At 43.0% G+C, this 19,553-nt stretch overlaps 1 long non-coding RNA gene across 1 annotated transcript; it reads left to right on the forward strand.

Moving 5' to 3' along the window:
- The first annotated feature begins 315 nt into the window (after window positions 1–315).
- LOC123377460 lies at window positions 316–17,355 on the forward strand. The gene is made up of 5 exons (XR_006582218.1): window positions 316–841; window positions 2,463–2,594; window positions 11,248–11,358; window positions 14,923–15,030; window positions 16,769–17,355. It is a non-coding gene; the product is annotated as an uncharacterized LOC123377460 (long non-coding RNA).
- Window positions 17,356–19,553: the final 2,198 nt, after the last annotated feature.

Here is a 19,553-nt window from a genome sequence, read left to right on the forward strand (position 1 = left end):
AGTGTCCTGCGCCTTCCTTCTCCTGCTCGTGCCCCCACCACTCGCACACGGGGTTTCCCTGCCTGACCCCTGCTGCAGAGTGGCGACAGAGGCTCAGTTCGGGAGGGGGGAGGGGAGAGACTGAGTGGGGCAGGGGGCTGGGTCGTCGGAGCGGGGGAGCTCTGCCAGAAAGAGCGGGAGAAAAGGGGAGCTCGGCGAGGGGCCAGAGGAGAGGAAAGGGCAGCTGAGGTCCGAGGAAGCGGCCGAGAAAGAGGGAAGGGAATTTAGGGCGGGAAGGGGGGATCCCACCAGGAGATGGGGGCGGGGCAGCTGAGGGGATGGGCACCAGGTGAGGAAGGTTAAGGGATCAAAGCCTGAGCATCACCTGTGAGGAAGGCAGGGTGATCACAAGGCAGGATTTTATCACCAGTCGTGCTATGTTGGTGTCAAACCCAGGCTCCAGGAGTCATGGGATTATGTGAAATGCTCCGCTTTCTTTCATTTACCCGCCCCTATGTGCACATGAAAAAAAGTAAGCTTCTAGCCCTTGTGTTATGGGGAAAAAGCTAGAAAACTGCCCTGGGAAAGTCTCCAAAACAAGACCCGCAGCAAAAGAACCGCAAATAGAGTCAAAAGAAAAAACTCTTTGGTGATTTTTAAATTGATTTTGGGGTGGGGGAGAGATTCATAGTTTTGAATGTCTGGAGTAGGCAATACTGGAGAGGGACAAGGGGAAGGAGAAGCTGTGGCACTCTGGAGAAATGGATGTGTGGAAGCAGCTCAGGGAACAGGTAGCAGGGGATGCAGGAGTGAGGTGGAATAGGGGAGAAGATCGAACCTAGGGGAGACGGTTGCAGATAGGGTGAGGTTTCTGTCTATATTGTTTGGCTAGAAGGTGATTTCTACTGCCATACTGCTGTTTAATTCATGTGCTCAGATACTGTCGCGATGGGTGCTGTATAAAAACCCAGATAGGTTAAATAGATTAGCTTCACACACTTTTACTAGTGGGCAGTATCGATATTTATATTTGGTTGGTTTGTTTTTGAGGTAGCAGAAACTGGCTGAGGGGATTGTAAAGGAGAGTTAAAATGTGGGTAATGTATTCTATATCAGTGGTTCTCAACAGGGGTCTGAGGCTCCCGGGGGGCCCATGCATAGGTTGCATAGGGCTGCCAAGCATGGCCAACATTACACTCACTGGGGCCCAGGGTAGATAACTGAAGCCCCACCACCTGGGGCTGAAGCTGAAGCCTGAGCAATCTAGTTTTGTGTGGACCCCAGGGCATGAAGCCCCAGGCAATTGCTCTGCTTGCTATCCCCTAATGCCAGTCCTGGCTTTTATATGCAGAAAATCAGTTATTGTGGCACAGGTAGGCTGTGGAGTTTTATAGCATGTTGAAGGGGGCTCAAAAAGAAAAAGGTTCAGAGACCCTGTTCTAGATGAAGGTATATTTGGGGGATGTTTGTGTGGGAGTTAACCCATGCAGTTGCTAGGATTGATGCAGATTTATTCGTATGTGATGGAAAAATTGTGTTGTGACAGATTGCAATTGACAGTCTGACAATGTGAATACTAAATTGTGTCAGGAAATACTGTTGTGATGACACAAACTAAAATAAAACAAGATACTACATTGTCAATTTTTATTGTGCAAGCTAGATCAAAATGGTCAATGGTATTATGCTAGTTATGGGGTCGCAATGTGGGGTGTCATGAGCTGTCAGCCTCCACCCCAAACCCTGTTTCACCTCCAATATTTATAGTGTTAAATATTAAAAAATGTGTGTTTTTTAATTTATAAGGGGGCAGGGGAGGTCACACTCCTAGGCTTGCTGTTTGAAAGGTGTCCCAATACAAAAGTTTAAGAATCATTGTGCTAGTTCACGGGGAACCGCGGCCAATGGGAGCTTCAGGGGAGCTACCCACAGGCAAGGGCAGCATGTGGAGCCCTCTGCCCCCCCACCACAGGGACATGGTCCCGGCTGCTTCCGGGAGCGGTGCGGGGCCAGGGCAGGCAGGGAGCCTGCCTTAGCCCCGCTGTGAGCCGCTGCCACCCTGGACCCGCTCCAGATAAGTGGTGCCGGTCCGGAGCCTGCTCCCCAAACCACTCCTGCACCCCAACCCCTGCCCTGAGCCTTTTCGCACACCCTGCACTCCCTCCTGCACCCCAAGCCCCAGCCCTACATTCATGGCCCTGCATGCTATTTCCCCACCCAGATGTGGCCCTCAGGCCAAAAAGTTTGCTCACCCCTGTGCTAGTTGCTTTCATACCAATAAAAAAGAAAAAGTATTGCTGCATTTACTAGACTTATCAGGTTTATTATAATTATTTCTTGTGTATTCAAATGATATAACATACTAATTTCATTTGGGGAAGGTGAGTGGGGTTGAGTGTGGCAATTCGAGATTTTATCTCCATAGTGAGCACATGTGCACAAATGCAGATGATGTTTTGAAAATCCTGCCTTTTTGTTTTTAGGATATGAATATGTGTAAAATATCCCTCAGAGGATTCAATTTGGAGAGAGACCAAATATACACTGGTTCTGCAATGGCAGCACCTGCAGGGGCAGTATGACCTGATGAAATGCACAGAATTTTAGGTGCCAAGGTGAGGAAGCTAATATCTTTAATCAAGTCAACTTCTTGACAAGCTTTTGAGTTTACATATATTTTGAGTGTCAGGAAGTCCCGAGTTATATATTCCCAGCTCTCTTATTGATGCACTGTAGAGATCTTAAAAGCCTGTTTTATGGAGTGTTATGCATTTATTGAGGAAAATTGAAAGTGCTTCTTTCTCTTCACATGTGTAACAATGGAACTGTACAATAAGGGTAACACTCATCTTTGCGAGAGAGAGAATTTCATCAGGGGCCAGACTGAGAGTGGAATTAAATTCCCTGGGAACTAAGAATCATCACAAACCTCACCACCTTCCACTCCGAGTGCAAGGTGCATTTCTTTGACCTTGTCTTCTCTAACATAAACACATAGCAATATGTATATTTAAATAACAAAACACCCCCTTCTCCCTTCCCAAATATTATTAAAACAAGACACTCCATTCCACATGGAAGTATTTCTTCCCACAACACACAGCCTGTCGAACTCTTTGCCAGAGGATGTTGTGAAGGCCAAGACTATAAACATAAGGAAGTACTTCTTCATACAACGCACAGTCAACCTGCGGAACTTGTTGCCAGGGGATGTTGTGAAAGCCAAAAGCATAACTGGGTTAAAAAAAGAATTAGATAAGTTCATGGAGGATAGGTCTAACAATGGCTATTAGCCAGGCTGAGCAGGGGTGCAAAACCATGCTCTGAAGTGTCCCTAGCCTCTGTTTGCCAGAAGCTGGGAATGGACAAAAGGGGATGATCACTTAATGATTACTAAGGCTATGTTTTAGTCACAGGTATTTTTAGTAAAAGTCATGGACAGGTCACTGGCCATAAACAAAAATTCACAGGCCAGTGACCTGTCCGTGACTTTTATTAAAAATACACTCCCTGAGTAAAAATTGGGCGGGGGAGGGGGTTGCGAGTGCTCTGGGGAGGGCAGTCCAGGGTTGCTGCAGGTGCTGGGGAAGGTGGCCCAGGACTCCCGCTGGTACTGGGGGGCGGGGAGAATTGGTGGGGCTGGCAGGGGCTTCCTCCCCTACTCTGCATCCCTGCAGCTCCTAGGCGGTGGAGGGAGGGGCCAGGGCAGGGGCTCTGCTGCTCCTGCCACAAGTGCTGGCTGCCGCAGTTCCCATTGGTTGGGAACTGCAGCCAATGGGAGCTCAGGGGCGGGGCCTGTGGGCACAGGCCCTGCGTGACATGGAGACCCCCTGCCCTTCTGCCGCCTAGGAGCTGCTGGGAGGCCATGCCAGTGGGAGCCAGGCAGCCACCCACCCTGAGGTAAGTGCCTCTCCCCAACCCCCTGCCCCTAGCACCGAGCCCCCTCCCACACACCCAAACTGCCGCTGCTGGCCCAGGGGCTGTCTGGCTTGGGCAGCCCCTGAGCCAGCACCAGCTGCTGCAAAAGTCACGGAGGTAACGGAAAGTCACGGAATCCATGACTTCTGTGACAGACTTAATGATTACCTGTTCTGTTCATTCCCTTTGAAGCACCTGGCATTGGCCACAATCAGAGGACAGAATACTGGGCTAGATGGACCATTGGTCTGATCCAATATGGCCCTTCTCATGTGCTTCTGCCCCAGGGAGAGAATGAGAAAACAAACAATACGATATACTGGAAGGTGCTCAGATGAGTGCAGTAAAATACAATGTTGCCCCTTTTTGATCTGAGGAGGTATTCAAAGTTTGGGGTCCTGAGGATGTTCCAGTTGAGGGAGAAATTGATGGAGTCTCATATTTTCTTTGATGCACTCTTGTTTATTTACAAGTAGGGCTGTCGATTAATCGCAGTTAACTCATGTGATAAAAAAAATTAATCGTGATTAATCGCAATAGCACTGTTAAACAATAGAATACCAGTTGAAATTTATTAAATATTTATTAAATATTTTTGGATGTTTTTCTACATTTTTTCAAATATATTGATTTCAGTTACAACACAGAATACAGAGAGTACAAAATGCTCACTTTTTATTACAAATATTTGGTCTGGAAAAATGATAAACAAAAGAAATAGTATTTTTCAATTCACCTCATACAAGTATTGTAATGCAATCTTTTTATTGTGCAAGTGCAAGTTAAAAATGTAGATTTTTTTTGTTACATAAGTACTCAAAAACAAAACAATGTAAAACTGTAGAGCCGACAATTCACTCAGTCCTACTTCTTGTTCAGCCAATCACTAAGATAAACAAGTTAGTTTACATTTGCAGGAGATAATGCTGCCCGCTTATGTACAATGTCATCTGAAAGTGAGAACAGGCCTTCACATGGCACTTTTGTAATCGCATTACAAGGTATTTACATGCCAGATATGCTAACCATATGTATGCCCCTTCATGCTTCGGCCACCATTCCAGAGGACATGCTTCCATGCTGATGATGCTCATTAATAAAATAATGCGTTAATTAAATATGTGACTGAACTCCTTGGGGGGAGAATTGAATGTCTCCTGCTCTGTTTTACCCGCATTCTGCCATATATTTAATATTATAGCAGTCTCAGATGATGACCAAGCACGTTGTTCGTTTTAAGATAGCTTTCACTGCAGATTTGACAAAATGCAAAGAAGGTACCAATGTGAGATTTCTAAAGAAAGCTATAGCACTTGACCCAAGGTTTAAGAATCTGAAGTGCCTTCCAAAATCTGGGATGAGGTATGGAGCATGCTTTCAGAAGTCTTAAAAGAGCAGCAATCTGATGCGGAAACTAGAGAACCCGAACCACCAGAAAAGAAAATCAACCTTCTGCTGGTGGCATCTGACTCAGATGATGAAAATGAATATGCATCGGTCTGCACAGCTTTGGATCATTATCGAGCAGAACCCGTCATCAGCATGGACGCATGTCCTCTGGAATGGCGGTTGAAGCATGAAGGGACATATGAATGGTTAGCGCATCTGGCACGTAAATAACTTGCGACACGAACTACAACAGTGCCATGTGAACACCTGTTCTCATTTTCAGGTGACATTGTAAACACGCCGGCAGCCTTATCTCCTGCAAATGTAAACAAACTTGTTTGTCTGCGTGATTGGCTGAACAAGAAGTAGGAGTGAGTGGATTTGTAGGCTCTAAAGTTTTACATTGTTTTATTTTTGAATGCAGTTTTTTGTACATAATTCTACATTTGTAAGATCCACTTTCATGATAAAGAGCTTGTGCTACAGTACTTGTATTAGGTGAATTGAAAAATACTATTTTTTTACAGTGCAAATATTTGTAATTAAGAATAAAGTAAGCACTGTACAGTTTGTATTCTGTGTTGTAATTGAAATCAATATATTAAAAAATGTAGAAAGCATCCAAAAATATTTAAATAAACCATATTGCATTATTGTTGAACAGGGTGGGGCTGTTGTGTTGTAGGCAGGCTGCTGGGGTTAGAGTGCTGAATCAGGGTTACACAGCACACACATACTCAGGAAACTGCATGCTTGTCTGCTGGCTGTTGGTGTCCGGGCTGTGAGCCACAGCATCAGAGCATTTAAGGCACCTAAGGTTACAGGACAGGTGATGACAATCTCTTACTGGTCTTGGTTGAACCCTAAAACATTCCACAGACACAATTAGATTTATAGTTAGAGCTAATGGGCTGTTAGATAAAGCTAAAAATACTGAATGTGCAATTTCTTTCAATTTAATTAGACAAATCCAAATATACAGACTATACATTTATGATGTAAGGAAACCACAAACCTATATATTTTAATGTTATAATCAGGGCTTAAAAATCCATAGGCCTATGGTAAGTGGGAAGATTTCCCTGGCAGGTGGGAGGTGCAAGGAGCTAAGTCATCATTTTCTGCAGAATTTAATTTGTAATAAAAAAAAAATTCCAGCTAATAATCAGAGCCTCTGTGTCTGCCTCTACCTCAGAGATTACTATGTCTTTAAACTTTCCAGGTAGCTTTCTTTGAAAGTTCATGCACTGTCTATATTTGGAAAAATAGGTGTAAATAAGCAAAGTTATTAATTTTGAATATGGATAGTTATGAGCCCAGTTTTGCTCCCATGAGTGCACTGGACCCAATGCTCTTCCCATTGATGTCAAAAGGTGATTTTTTGCTAATGATTTCAGGGAGAGCAGGATTTGGCAGCATGGCTCTAACATGCAGACCCACACACATTAACTATTTACATGACTATTTTGATATATGGTATGATCTGGTGATTATTTCTCATTTGAACTGAGCACCATTGGGCTCAATTGCCTTTTGGCACATTATTGGGATATAGGGTTCCCGTAGACTGCAAGCAGCCACAAGCATAAGATGCATGGTGCCATTGTTCTTGGCATACATAATCCACGGAAGATCTGGGCTTCAAGTTATTTTGCAGAAGCTTTTCAGCAAAATCCTAAAACCAAGGAGTTTGTGAGGGCTTCCAAAGAATGAAGACAGTCTTTCTCACTCCATCACGTTGGATGATCACTGCTATCCACAGATGTGTCCTGAGCTTTTTATGATGGGCCTACAAAACTAGGTTTATAAAACAAACAAACTCTCCGTTCCCTTCTCAAAGGAATCCTCTTTATCAGAAAGATATGTAGAAGGGAATCCAGTCCCTCCTTCCAAAAAAGCCATTGACTTCATTTCACGAAATGAAAGGAGGAGGAGACTATATTTCCATTACTTTCAAATTAATGGGATAGGAGATTCTCAAGCCATTCTGCATCTCTGGGACATAAACCACTATCTGGTCAAAGAAAGTTCAGGATAGCCACTTTGGTAGCCATTATGTTTCTTCTAGAGGAAAAAAAATATAATAAAAAATATGTGGAGATATACCTATCTCATAGGACTGGAAGGGACCCTGAAAGGTCATTGAGTCCAGCCCCCTGCCTTCACTAGCAGGACCAAATACTGATTTTGCCCCAGATCCCAAGTGGTCCCCTCAAAGACTGAACTTACAACCCTGAGTTTAGCAAGCCAATGCTCAAACTACTGAGCTATCCCTCCTCCCAGTGCACTATGGAACTTGTGGACAGTAAGATAGTGTTTGAACAGTGTCTCTAGTTGTAGGGGAACAGCACAGCCAGTTTCTCTTTTTGTTTGACATCTGATTTGAATATTTTTAAAAAATGCTTGGCAGCAGTCATGGCTTGCCTGGGATTGTATGTATTTAGTCTTCTATTTGGATGAATAACTGGTTAGTTATCACATAAAAAGGTGCCAAAGGGTCAATTTTTGTCACCAGAGTCTTACACTCCCATTGGGATTTATTCTTAACTCCGTAGAATTCTTAAGTATCCCTACCAGACAACTTTAAACCTTAATAACCATTCTAGACCTCACTCATCTCAAAGCCTCCTGCCTCCGGACAGGATGCAAGACATCACCAGGCAAAAGGGATGCAAAAGAGCCACCGAGTAACAGTTTTGTCTGTGCTACCAGTGTTAGGTCTCCTGGCCACAGCTGTATTTGTAGTCACGGAAGATGTCTCCCCATAAGATAATCATGGTGGACCTGAGATCACAGTGAAAATGGGCAATACAAGTTGCTATTTATTACCTCTGGATGACAGGTGGACTAGGTGACTTGGCAGCAGTTTAGATTGGATTTCCAGTCATTTACTCATTCAAGTTGAAGCCACTAACAAAGCATCTAAAGCAAGCAATGGGATTCAGCATCTACAGAGGTTGGTTTCTTGAAGCACAACAACTGCACATCAAATCAGACTTCCAACTTGCCCCTGGAGAGCCTTTTCTGGTCTTTTTTCCTTTGCCCTCTCAGCCTTCTTTTCAGGCTGTTTCGCAGAGAAAAGGTACTTCCTGCTTCCTTTCCTCTCCTCTCCTCTCCCTGGTTGGGCTCACCCAGCACTTTATGGAGACAAACCCTGCTCTCCCTTATCTAGGCTTTATTTCTATTTAGGTCTGGCCTACCCTCCAGGTGCACCCAGGACTGGTTAATTTCTCCCTCAGGCCCCTATTAACCCTTTAGCAATCTGTGTGGGGTAAACAATCCATCACACAAACTCAATATAGTAGTTTGGCCGAATTCTCTGCTAGAGTAACCTTGGTGCAATTCCATCGAAATCACAATGGAAACAAATTAAATAATAACAACTTATGCATGAACTGCACCTCTGCTTCTTCACTGTCGCAGTTTAACTTTAAGCCTTACTCCTATGGGATGCATTCAGCAATGATTTTAGTATATCATGAGCTACCTTTGTCTATAATCGATTTGGTCTATTTGAAGTAGTTCAGTGTCTTACAGCCCTGTCATTCTGTGTTTACAGGACTTCACACTTTTTGAAACCCCAACTTTTGTAATTCCTTGCCCTTGCAGGGGCCTTGGGCATTGGTGACACCTCAGTCTCTCCTGTTCTATGCCTGTACACAACAGTTTAGTCTCCCGAAGACTGAAATACCCAAGTGTGAGGACGTGGGAATTTTCTGTAATATTTTTATGAATCCTGAGTGTGCTTTTGTTTCCCCTATATGCTGCATTGTTACCCAGAGTGGGGAAAGGGACTGTTTGCTCTCGGGGCAGGCTAGGTTACATGGGTATGGACATTGCCTAGTTGTCTGAGTATTAGTCCCCATATCAGTGTAGCCCCTGAGAAGACAATGGCAAATACAGTCACCAGACCATTGATACCTAGCAACCAAGGACCCAGAGTGATATGGATTTCCCTGCCTCGCCACAGGGAAACTGAACAACAATCCCTGGCTGTAGAACAAAGGACTGGAGAGATGCGAGGTAGGGAATAAGAGTTGGCTGCTGGAAGGAGTTAGGGCTCTCACCTGGGAACCGACGAAAGATGTCAGACTGAGAGATAGACAGTGCTTGAACAATGGGGTTCACTACAGCTTAGCTGGGCTCTGGGCTAACCATGATGGTTTAACCTTCATTTCTCTATGCTAACCTAAGGACTTCCTATGCTGAGTTCCAGATGACTGAGCCCTGGTCTGCACTACGAGGTTAGGTCGAATTTAGCCGCATTAGGTCGATTTTATAATCAATATGTCTACACAACCAACCCCGTTCTGTTGACCTAAAGGTCCAGTCTAAGGAGACAGTTAAGCTGCGTGTCTTACCCTAGAGGAAGAATGAGATCCCTAGGGGGTCTGGCACATTGAAGGGTTTCCTTCTAGAGGATGTTCCAAAGCTGGAGGCATAGTACAGGTCTTGTGGATCTGTGACACCAGGGCAACTGGTGAAATTTAATGGCCTCTGATATACTGCAGGTCAGACTAGGTGATTTATTGGTCCTTTGCAGCCTTAAACTCTATGAAACTGAAATTCTTTGCTCAGTGGGGTTCTGAACAAGTTAATGAGAGCTCTTTTATTTCAGCTCATTGAGTAGTTATGCTTTAGACTTAATAGGTAACATTTTCAAAAGTCACTGAGTGATTTAGGAGCCTGCCTAAACAAAAGTCAATGGGATTTAGGCTCCTAAATCACATAGGTACTTTGGAAAATTTTACCTAACATCTATTCCAATTTATACAAGATATTTGGAATATTCCTATAGCTTTTCTCAAGGCACTGGGCCTCATGTTAACAGATCCATCATAGTGCCAGCCTTCTTCCCACATCCACATCCCCAATCCAGTCAGGCTGTCCTGCATTCATAGACCATCAAGATCATCTAGTCTGACCTCCTGCATGTTGCAGGCCACAGATCCTCACCCACTCACTCCTGTAATAAACCATAACCTCTCGCTGAGTTACCAGATTCTGCAAATCATTATATAAATACTTCAAGTTACAGAGAATCCACCATTTACTTTACTTTACACCTGCAAGTGACCCATGCTCCTAGCTGCAAAGGAAGGCAACCTCCTTCCACCCAGGTCTCTACCAATCTGACCAGGAAGGAAAAATTCCTTCCGACCCTTTCCTTCCTTAAACAAGGAAAATATTTACAGTATGTCTGGGGTATGCTTTTGAAATACTGTGTTTTAGTAGAAGAGTTGTAATTTTCTTATGATTTTCCAAGTTAGTAGTCAGCTAATCGGAAGCATTCTGACCCAATCAAATCTCAAATCATATGATTTTTTCTGTTGAAAGTATTTAGGTCTTCCCTTTCTTCTATTTTATTTTTCTTTTATCAATCATTAAGTCTCCAACATACTGTAGACACGAGAGATACAGTTGTAATAATAGCTGGATGTCTTGAATCCTCAGTTTGATTTGGGGTCAAATTCTACCCTTCAGAGTCTCACCAGAGAATAGAGGGAAAGAGTTGAGTGGTTCAGGCCCAGGACGGGGAGTTGGAAATGTTGGCTCTATCCCAGCTGTGCCAGACACTTGTGTTGTGGCCTTAGGCAAATCATTTAGGGGCTGGCAGTGCGCCACTGAGGTAAATGGTTTTGTCATTGGTTTCAGCTGGACCGAGATCGGCTCTTTGTCTACACTTTAGTTTCCTCTTCTGTAAAGTGGGGATAGTAATACCTCCCTCACAGGAGATTTGTGAGGGCAAATTAAATGTTTGTGAAGAATGTTGAGATCCTTAGTTGGAAGGTGCATTAAAGTGCAAAGTATAATTAGTTAATGGGAGTTGTGTGCACGTGTCTGAGGGCAGAGTTTGTCCTTTAGATTGCAATGCAAGAGAAAAGAAAGCTAGAAAAATTAAGCAAGTGACAGCTGCTGCTAACATCCTGAAAGAGTACTGCATTTACATTTATTTTGCAGGCCAAGTGTAACACTTCTGCACTACGGTGGTACACTGTACTTCTTGTACGTCTGTCAGAAGCAGTCTGCAAAAAATAAGAGTGGTGGCTGCCTCGAAAATTCTGAGAAAAGGTAATATTGATTAATTTCAGCAAAATCTTGACATTGACCTGGTTTTCTTCTCAGTACAATTTAATCCTGCATGTGATATATTTATTCTCTTGGTTGTTCAATTTGGCGTCCACAGATGATACCCAAAATTATAATCGCCAAGTTACATTAACTTCAGTTTGTACCAAAGGAGTCACATTTACTTCTACTTATCTAACAACTGCTACAGCCCGGGCCTGCTCACCATGTTGATTCCTTTTAGTGTGGGGTCTTTTTCCCTCTGTTTTGCAGCCATACAACTCTGTCCTACTAACAGTGAAATCTACTGATTGTTCATTGGTAATTAGAATTATAATAATTTACATGGCACAAGACTCCATAGATACAAAATTGAGGGCAACTATTGAGTGAAGAAATGAAATCTTGTTACAATGCTGTATACTATGAAATTTAATGTCTTGTGTGACTTCTGATTGTAATAGGCTAAATACCCAATATTAATTATGAAATCAAATATTTAAAATAGAGTGTGCTCTTAAAGTAATATATAGTTACACCATAAAAGAATAATAGATACTTTTGCTGTTTTAAATACATATAAAATAACTCAACTTACAAGTGTCTCGCTAACTATAGTGCTATATAAGTGACAACATAAGTGTGAGTGGTTAATCAGACTGAAAGGAACAACTGGTAAAACACTGCACAGAAAAGTTCAGCGTTTAAATGTCTTTCCAGGCTTTTATTGTCAAAACATTAAAAAATTAGCTTTATAACCATCAGAAAAGAAATGACACAAGGTATTCACCTCTCTGGATTGCAAGCATTCTTTGCTTGTTTTGCCCTTTGTGTGTCAGCCAAGTGAGGCAAAAGTTTCCAGCCTCTAGAAGGACAATTTTACTTCCCTCACTGAGTATTCTGCAGTTTATACAACCTATCACAATGAGTAAATGTTAACAACAAAGACAGATCGCTGCCTCATTAACTGTAAACAAACTGTATATTCGGAGCCAAAACATGCACCATCATCAGGGCTAACCTAAATTTCTACTGGATCAAAGTTTTCTGTTGAACCTTTATTTTTCTAACAAAATGTGGAGTAGGAGTTAGAGCAGGTGACTGAGGATCAGAACTCCTGAATTCTAGTCCCGGCATTGTTACAGACTCACTATGAGACTATGGGTGAGTAATTTCAACTCTCGGTGCCTCGGTTTCACCTGGTTTATAAAATAGGAATAACAATCCTTTCCTGCCTCACAGGGATTTCTTAGATTGTGAGCAGTTCAGGACAGAAATCATGTTTTGTATGTGTGTGTTCCCATACTGTCTGGCCCAATGGAGCACCCAGTTCTGAGTGGGGCCTTTAGGTACTACCACAATCTAAATATTAATAAATAACAATTAATAAGGGATGTTGTGAAGCTTAATTATCTGATGTTTATAAAAACTCTTTGAGATCTTTGGATGAAAGATGCTATCTAGGCGTTGTCTGTATTACATCTTTTTAACCAGTTAGTGGCATAGGTGGTGGCAAACGTGTCCACAGAACTAAGGGTGTTTCACCCTGGCTTTCAGTAGTTGTCTTCCCGTAACTTTCTGGTGTACTGCTTATGTGGTGTTTTTAGGAGTGTAGTTAGGGCTGCCAAGAGATGCCTTTGGGGACCAATCCTCCTTTCCAGCTGTCTGTGCAGTAGGATTTTCTAGAGTGCTGTTTGTGCCACGCTATATGCATGGCCTTTGGGCACAGGGGTCCTGACTGTCCACGAACAAATAGGTGTAAATGATTACATGAGGTGGTCACGACAAAAAGTAATCACTACAAAGGTGGTACTCACACCTTCTTGTCAACTGTTGGAAATGGGCCACCTTGATTGCATTGGCCTCATTAGCACTACAAAAATAATTTCCCCTCCCTTGGTATTCACCCTTTCTTGTCAACTGTTAGGCCACTTCCACCTTAATTGAATTGGCTTGTTAGCACTGACCCCCGACTTGGTAAGGCAACTCCCATCTTTTCATGTGCTAGAATATATATTCTGCTTACTGTATTTTTCATTCCATGCATCTGATGAAGTGGATTTTAGCCAATGAAAGCTTATGACCAAATAAATTTGTTAGTCTCTAAGGTGCCACAAGGACTCCTCGTTGTTTTTGCTGATACAGACTAAGACGGCTACCACTCCGAAAAGAGGAGAATCAGTCCCTCTATCTGTAGCTCAGGCACTATATAGCTCCCCAGATTTTTCCAGAATGCACTAATACAGACTCAGCAATGTGGTAGGTGTAGATGTACAAACATGGAGTTGTGTTGTGAAAAAAGCTGCTGTTTGGACACAACAGTGTTTACAACAGTGTTTGTTGTAAATGATTCAGATGACAGTTTCACAAACTAATGACCAAAATAGAGCCCCAGGGCACAGGATAACTCAAATAATAAACTGCTCTGATGGCTCAGTTTTGGACCATAATCATCATCCAATATAATTTGAAGCTTTTTGCTAAGAGTTTTAATATAGTCATATGCCAAATATTTATTTGAAGCCAGGAAAACAAAACTGAAAAAAGCCCTGCAGTCTCTTAAACCTCATTTGCTGCTATCCAGATTACAGGGTATAGTCTCATTGTAGTGTGCAGAACTTTATGCACAAAATACTCTGAGTGGTGCAGCAAATTAGGACATTAGCAAGTAGTTACAGTGGCAATCGTTAGCTCTAACCCAGGGCTTGCACTTTAGCACAACATGTCACAGCCGTCAGCAGTAACCAGTAGCCTTTGTTCCTAACACAGCAGGTACCAGAAATGACAGTTCACATTGGACTACAGAAAAGTATTGATTACTTTATCTCCTGTGTGTCACAATGCTTCCTTTAAAAGCCTCTCGTGATGTATGTTTCTAAGTCTCATATAGTGATTTATTTGCTATCATATTTGGCATTTATTTGCACCCCATTTTTGATTAATTTGTAAGTGGGGGAACCTGGGAAATGTCCATTTCTAACCAATCTGTTTCCTGGCTGTTGATGTTCATCAGCCTCTCAGTCAGGGAATATTGTGTTTCCCTGCTAAGTACTGCTCCGTATCTTGTATTAGTATTTCCAAATAGACTCTGATGCACAATTTACCTTGGTCTGAAACTGCAAGACCTTTGTGTGGCTTTACACTTTTCTTCCTTCAGGAATTTCACAACTAAATCACTGATCTCATATAGGTGTCATGGTGAATAAAGACTCATTCAGTAGTTGCACACAATATTTAAAACTCTTTCCGTTGGACATGATATTTTATCTTTTGGCCATGGACCCAAAGCTGATAGAATTTCCTTTTCATATATGTCTATGTCTGACTAAATCTGGGAAAGCTCAGTATATATCGCAAATGAAAATGGTTATAAATGGTTTATTCTAAATACATTAAAGGAATTTTCTGATTTCCTTTAATGCCTTTCATTAGTGAGAGCAACATTTAGCTAGCTGGGAAATACATCTTGGCAATCCTAAGGAACAAATTCACTTGCAACATGCACATTGAAATTGTATTTGCTAACATACTGTGCAAACAAATCATGCCTCTGTATGCTGATTGAAGGAAATGAAAGTGAGAGATGCAAGGGATCGCTGCCTCCAAGTTGCTGTTGCCATAGAACTGCTGCTGTTCAAGAAAAAACTGCAGCATGGACTTCCTCTGCCACTGAAGGTAAGAAGAGGGCACAGCAAGGACTGGGGGAGGGGTAGAGAGCAAGTCGGTGTCCTTGCTGTCTAAAAAAGGAAATTGTTTTCAGTGTTTGTGAGGCAGAAATGCTGGTGCAAAAGAAAAAAAACTATCTCAACTGCTTAGGGTGGCAAGAGTGACAAGGAAGCACACTCCCCTGCTCTCTGGAGGAGACACTGCAAAGGAAGGAGGGAGAACTTAGAAGAGCTGCTACTTTATCATTTAGAAACTGTTTGCGGCTGCTTCTGAGATAATTACCATTTGACACTGCTGTACTATAAATAATATCCTAATGAGCAAAGGCAAGTGTGAAAGTGATCCAGTATGGTGGATCAGCAAGAAAAAGTAATGCTAAATACCCAATATAATATTGAACACATCAGTGCTGTGTGTATAAAGATGGTTTAATTGTTGTTTACTATTACGACTATTAAATGTTCAGCACCCTGAGTGCCTTCCTAAGAAGGGTGGACACGATTTATAATACAATTGTTATGATGGATCGATCTTTGGAAATGCCTTAGATTAGATACAATGAGAGTGAAAAAATATAATCACTAAAACATGTCACTGCTAAATATTGGTGAGTACTCAAAAACACTTTTGTCGGTTGTTGAGAGTCAAGAAGTGGCTTCAGACTTGCAGAGTGGAATTCTGCGAAGTGACTGAGGCTTTCAGTGTAGAGTCCTCAATGAGCCTTCCATAAGTGGCTTTTGTTGAATTCTTCACATCTGCTTAGCCTCTCTGTCATATCTAGCAGTCCTTTGCTCTCGTCATCTCCCATGGGATCTCACTGGTTCTCCACTCCATCAGAGATCCATTGCAGGCAGATTTAGCCCTATGTTTTATGCAACAGATCCTATACGATAGGAAGCCAGTTCTGTCCCCTGCTAAAGCCAGTGTATGTTGTTCTGGTGGCTTAATGGGGCCTTAAAGATGGTAAAAGCAGACCTAATAGATTATTTCCAGTGCAGGGGCAGTGTGCCAATTCCCCATGCCACCCTGAGTGCAGTTGCATGTGGCACACCAAAGGTGTGGCCAAAGCAGGAGGAATCAGATGATAATTTGCTGCCGTTTCAGGTCCTCTCCTTCTAGGACCTCCTTTTCTACCAGTCTGCCCCCTAGGACTGCCTTTAGCGCTGATCTCCTTCCCCTCAATCATCAATGGGACCTCTGTTTCTGCTGGGGTCAGAGAGGCAGTGAGCAGAGCAGTTGGCAGCTTTGGGTATGTCTACACTGCAGCTGGGAGGTATAATTCCCAGCTCGGTAGACATGCACAGGCTAGTTGTGCTTGAGCTAGCACACTAAAAGATAGCAGCATGGCTGCAGTGGCTTGGGCTAGCCACCCGAGTATGTACCCAAGTGGGTCAAGTGGGAATAGTATGAGTTAGGTGTCCAAGTACAAGCCTGCCCAGGGTGCTGCGTATGCACTCTGGTTGCTTGCCTGTGCTGAAGCCCATGCTGCACGACTACTCTTACCGATGCTGGCTAGATTAAAACTAGCACGGGTATGCTCACCTGAGCTATAATCAGACCTTCTTGCCTGAACAATATACTTTAGTTTAACCGTTTTATGATTGCTAAAGTGACCCAGTTTGTGTTATCCCTAGACACATTCTGTAACCCAGTTGTTTTATGAGGCAAGCACTAGGGTAGCAGATACTTTATGAATTCCTAGGGAATGGGAGCATATTCTAATATGTCCTGTTTTTGTTTGTTTTAGCTAATACCCAACTAGTGGAGCTGCTGGTATGTGTGGGTGGAGGGGGATCCAGCTACAGAAGATTTGCTGCTCGCTGTGACATTTTATAAATAAATCTCTTTCATTGGAAGTGAGTGGCAGGAAGTATATTTCTGCTGGCACCCAGGGTCAAAATAAGAAACAGAAGAGTGTTCGTCTCCATTTAATTTTTTTTGTATGTGTCTGACTATTTTTTTCAGGCTGGTGAGCTACAGGGTTTGGATACATTAGCCAAACTGTTTGTTTAAATGAGTTATTGCTGTCACTGTTCTACTGATGAGTGCTTGCATTCCTCCTTGAAGCCATTACTAAACTTGAATCAACCCTGACAGTTGATCTTAAAGTAATCTGAGCACTGCATTAAAAAAAGTCCTCTTTGGGGCAAAGGAAGCTAGAAAGGTGTCCCTCTGTCCCAGTCTCTTGGCCAGCTTTGTATGTTCACTGTCTCAATTTTTTGCTTTATATGTGTGGTTTCCAATCCAACCTTGGGTAGTGTTTGACAGCTGAGTGGTTTACTTCAGGCTCCAAAAGTAAGTGCATCTGGTGGAACATGTAGCATTGCTGGCTGAATCCTTTACAGCAACTTTTCACAAAAGAAAGTTGTTTTGGTTGCCAGTTCTTCGAGTCATGAGGCAAGTACACTTCTTTGGCACAGATCCTGTCTCTTTGAATGGTTCTGATATGCTGGGAGTCACTTTGAACCAGAGCTAGGCTTATATACAAAGTAAGCACTCTGCACTTTTGAGGGCCCGGGAATTTAATGCCTGTCTTTCAACTTGCAGGCCAGCTTCTGATTTGGAATGAAAACAATAGAGCCAGAGGTAGAATAATCAGTGCCAAGCTTCCATGACAGGCAGCAGATCTACAGTGTGAGGCAACTCATACCCATCTCACCATAATTCATAAGGGTGGCCTTACTCTGAAGTTTGTGTCCAGTGTTTCACTAAACAGCAGACTGAGTCCGGCACAGTAGCCCCATTAACATCAGTACTTATTATGACAACATGCCTTACCTAATTAGGGAAACCGTCACTTTTTCCTGCTTACAGTAGCCTTCCGCTTTTATTTTAGTGTGCAGTAGAATCATATAGTGAAGTCAGTTTTTAATAGACCAACTTCCCTTTAAGCAGACATTCTGTGTAATTGAGATTGCAGGGGCCTATTCATCCTTATATGGTTTTGCAAGAGGAATAGAATTAGGGTTGTATGGTATATAGCCCACACGGGTAACCAGATTCTGGAATAAAAACAAAACAAAACAGATCTTTCCAGCATTTTGTAACTGAGAAACCTGAGCACCAGTAACTGCAGGGCAGCCCCTGCCTATAGAACAGTAGGGGTAAAATGTAATTGTGATTTGGCACCTTTTAAAAACCCACTTTGCACTCATGGCTGCGACTCCTGAATCAGGAGCTGGCATCCAGCCGAGTTTGTCATTCTTGAACGGATGACTGGAATACATGTTTGATTCTATGATTCCTCTTTGCATGGGTTCATGTGATGTTTTCCCTGTGATGTCATGATCCGTCCAATGCAATTACTAATCAGAGTAGAGCTTCTCAGACCGAGGACACAGTTCCGCAGCCCTTACACTCAAAAGTCCCATCTCTGTTTTTTTGTAGAAATCAGAATGAACGTTTTCTGGTGCAGGGACTATGTCTTTATTTTGTAGTTATAAAATGACATACACACTTATAGTGTGGCATTTTGTACATAATAATTGGGCAAGCTTTCTTTGCATGCTGAAAGAGATTCAGCATTAAACAAGGAGGTGCATAGGTGTGGTGTGTTTATCTGCATAAACACATGCTGATAATACACTGGCACAGAGGACAGTCATGAGTGGTAAGCTTCCTGTCTTTTTATCTGTAACCAGAAAGTCCTACTAAATAGGAAATTGTCAAATCAGTTCAGAAAAACTGCCATCTAGTGGCCAAGCTAGATATGTACTTGCTAAGGAATGAGGTTTTCTCCTTTGTCTTATATATATGTACAGTTTTACCAAGCATGACTTAATATAATGTAAGCAGAGTCAGGATGAGCTCTACCCTGACATCTGGTGGTGAAGTATGGGGAGTGTGGAAAGGAATTTCAGGTATTTGCATGGGCACACCCACCCCACCTAGCATAGACTGTGGCAGCCTGGGATGGTTATTTTGACAGCTCTGGGATCCCCAATTTCTTTGTTATTGGGGCAGGAGGAATAAAGTGTTGTCACCCTGATTATGTGAATGAGGAACTATGAGACTGCGTTAGGACAAAGATGTCTCACTATCCATTAAGTAGCACTTGCTAGACAAGGGACATGGGTGCCAAAACCCAGTAAATTGAGAGAGGTTGGGGATTGGTGTGTGTACCTGATGGTATGGGCCCTTTTTGAGGGCCTGGAACACCAACTGCACTGCCTCCTTTGTCCACTGTTGAAGAGCAGAGCTAATTTTGAATCCTTTAGGGGTCCATCTAGAGGCTGCTGATCTGAATGCACGTTGGGCCAATGGTGCACCAGCACTGAGGCTCCCCTACTACAAGCTGAAATCACTAAAAGAGCTAAGCTTACTGAGCTGAGATCACAGAGTGCTGTGTTAACTAGCGGGGGAGCCTGAAGATCTATCGCTAAGCGGCTGACAGAGTGGAGCAGTTTGCAGCATGTTGGAGCAGCCCATGGAACAGTGAGCGGAGTGGAGCGGTTCACGGGTCGGCTGGAGGAGCGGCACAGCTGGTGGAGTGGAGCCAGTCGTGGTGAAGGCTGCAGCAGAACTCCACGGAG

The sequence above is a fragment of the Mauremys mutica genome, chromosome 9, assembly GCF_020497125.1.
Source record: "Mauremys mutica isolate MM-2020 ecotype Southern chromosome 9, ASM2049712v1, whole genome shotgun sequence".
NCBI lineage: Eukaryota > Metazoa > Chordata > Testudines > Geoemydidae > Mauremys > Mauremys mutica.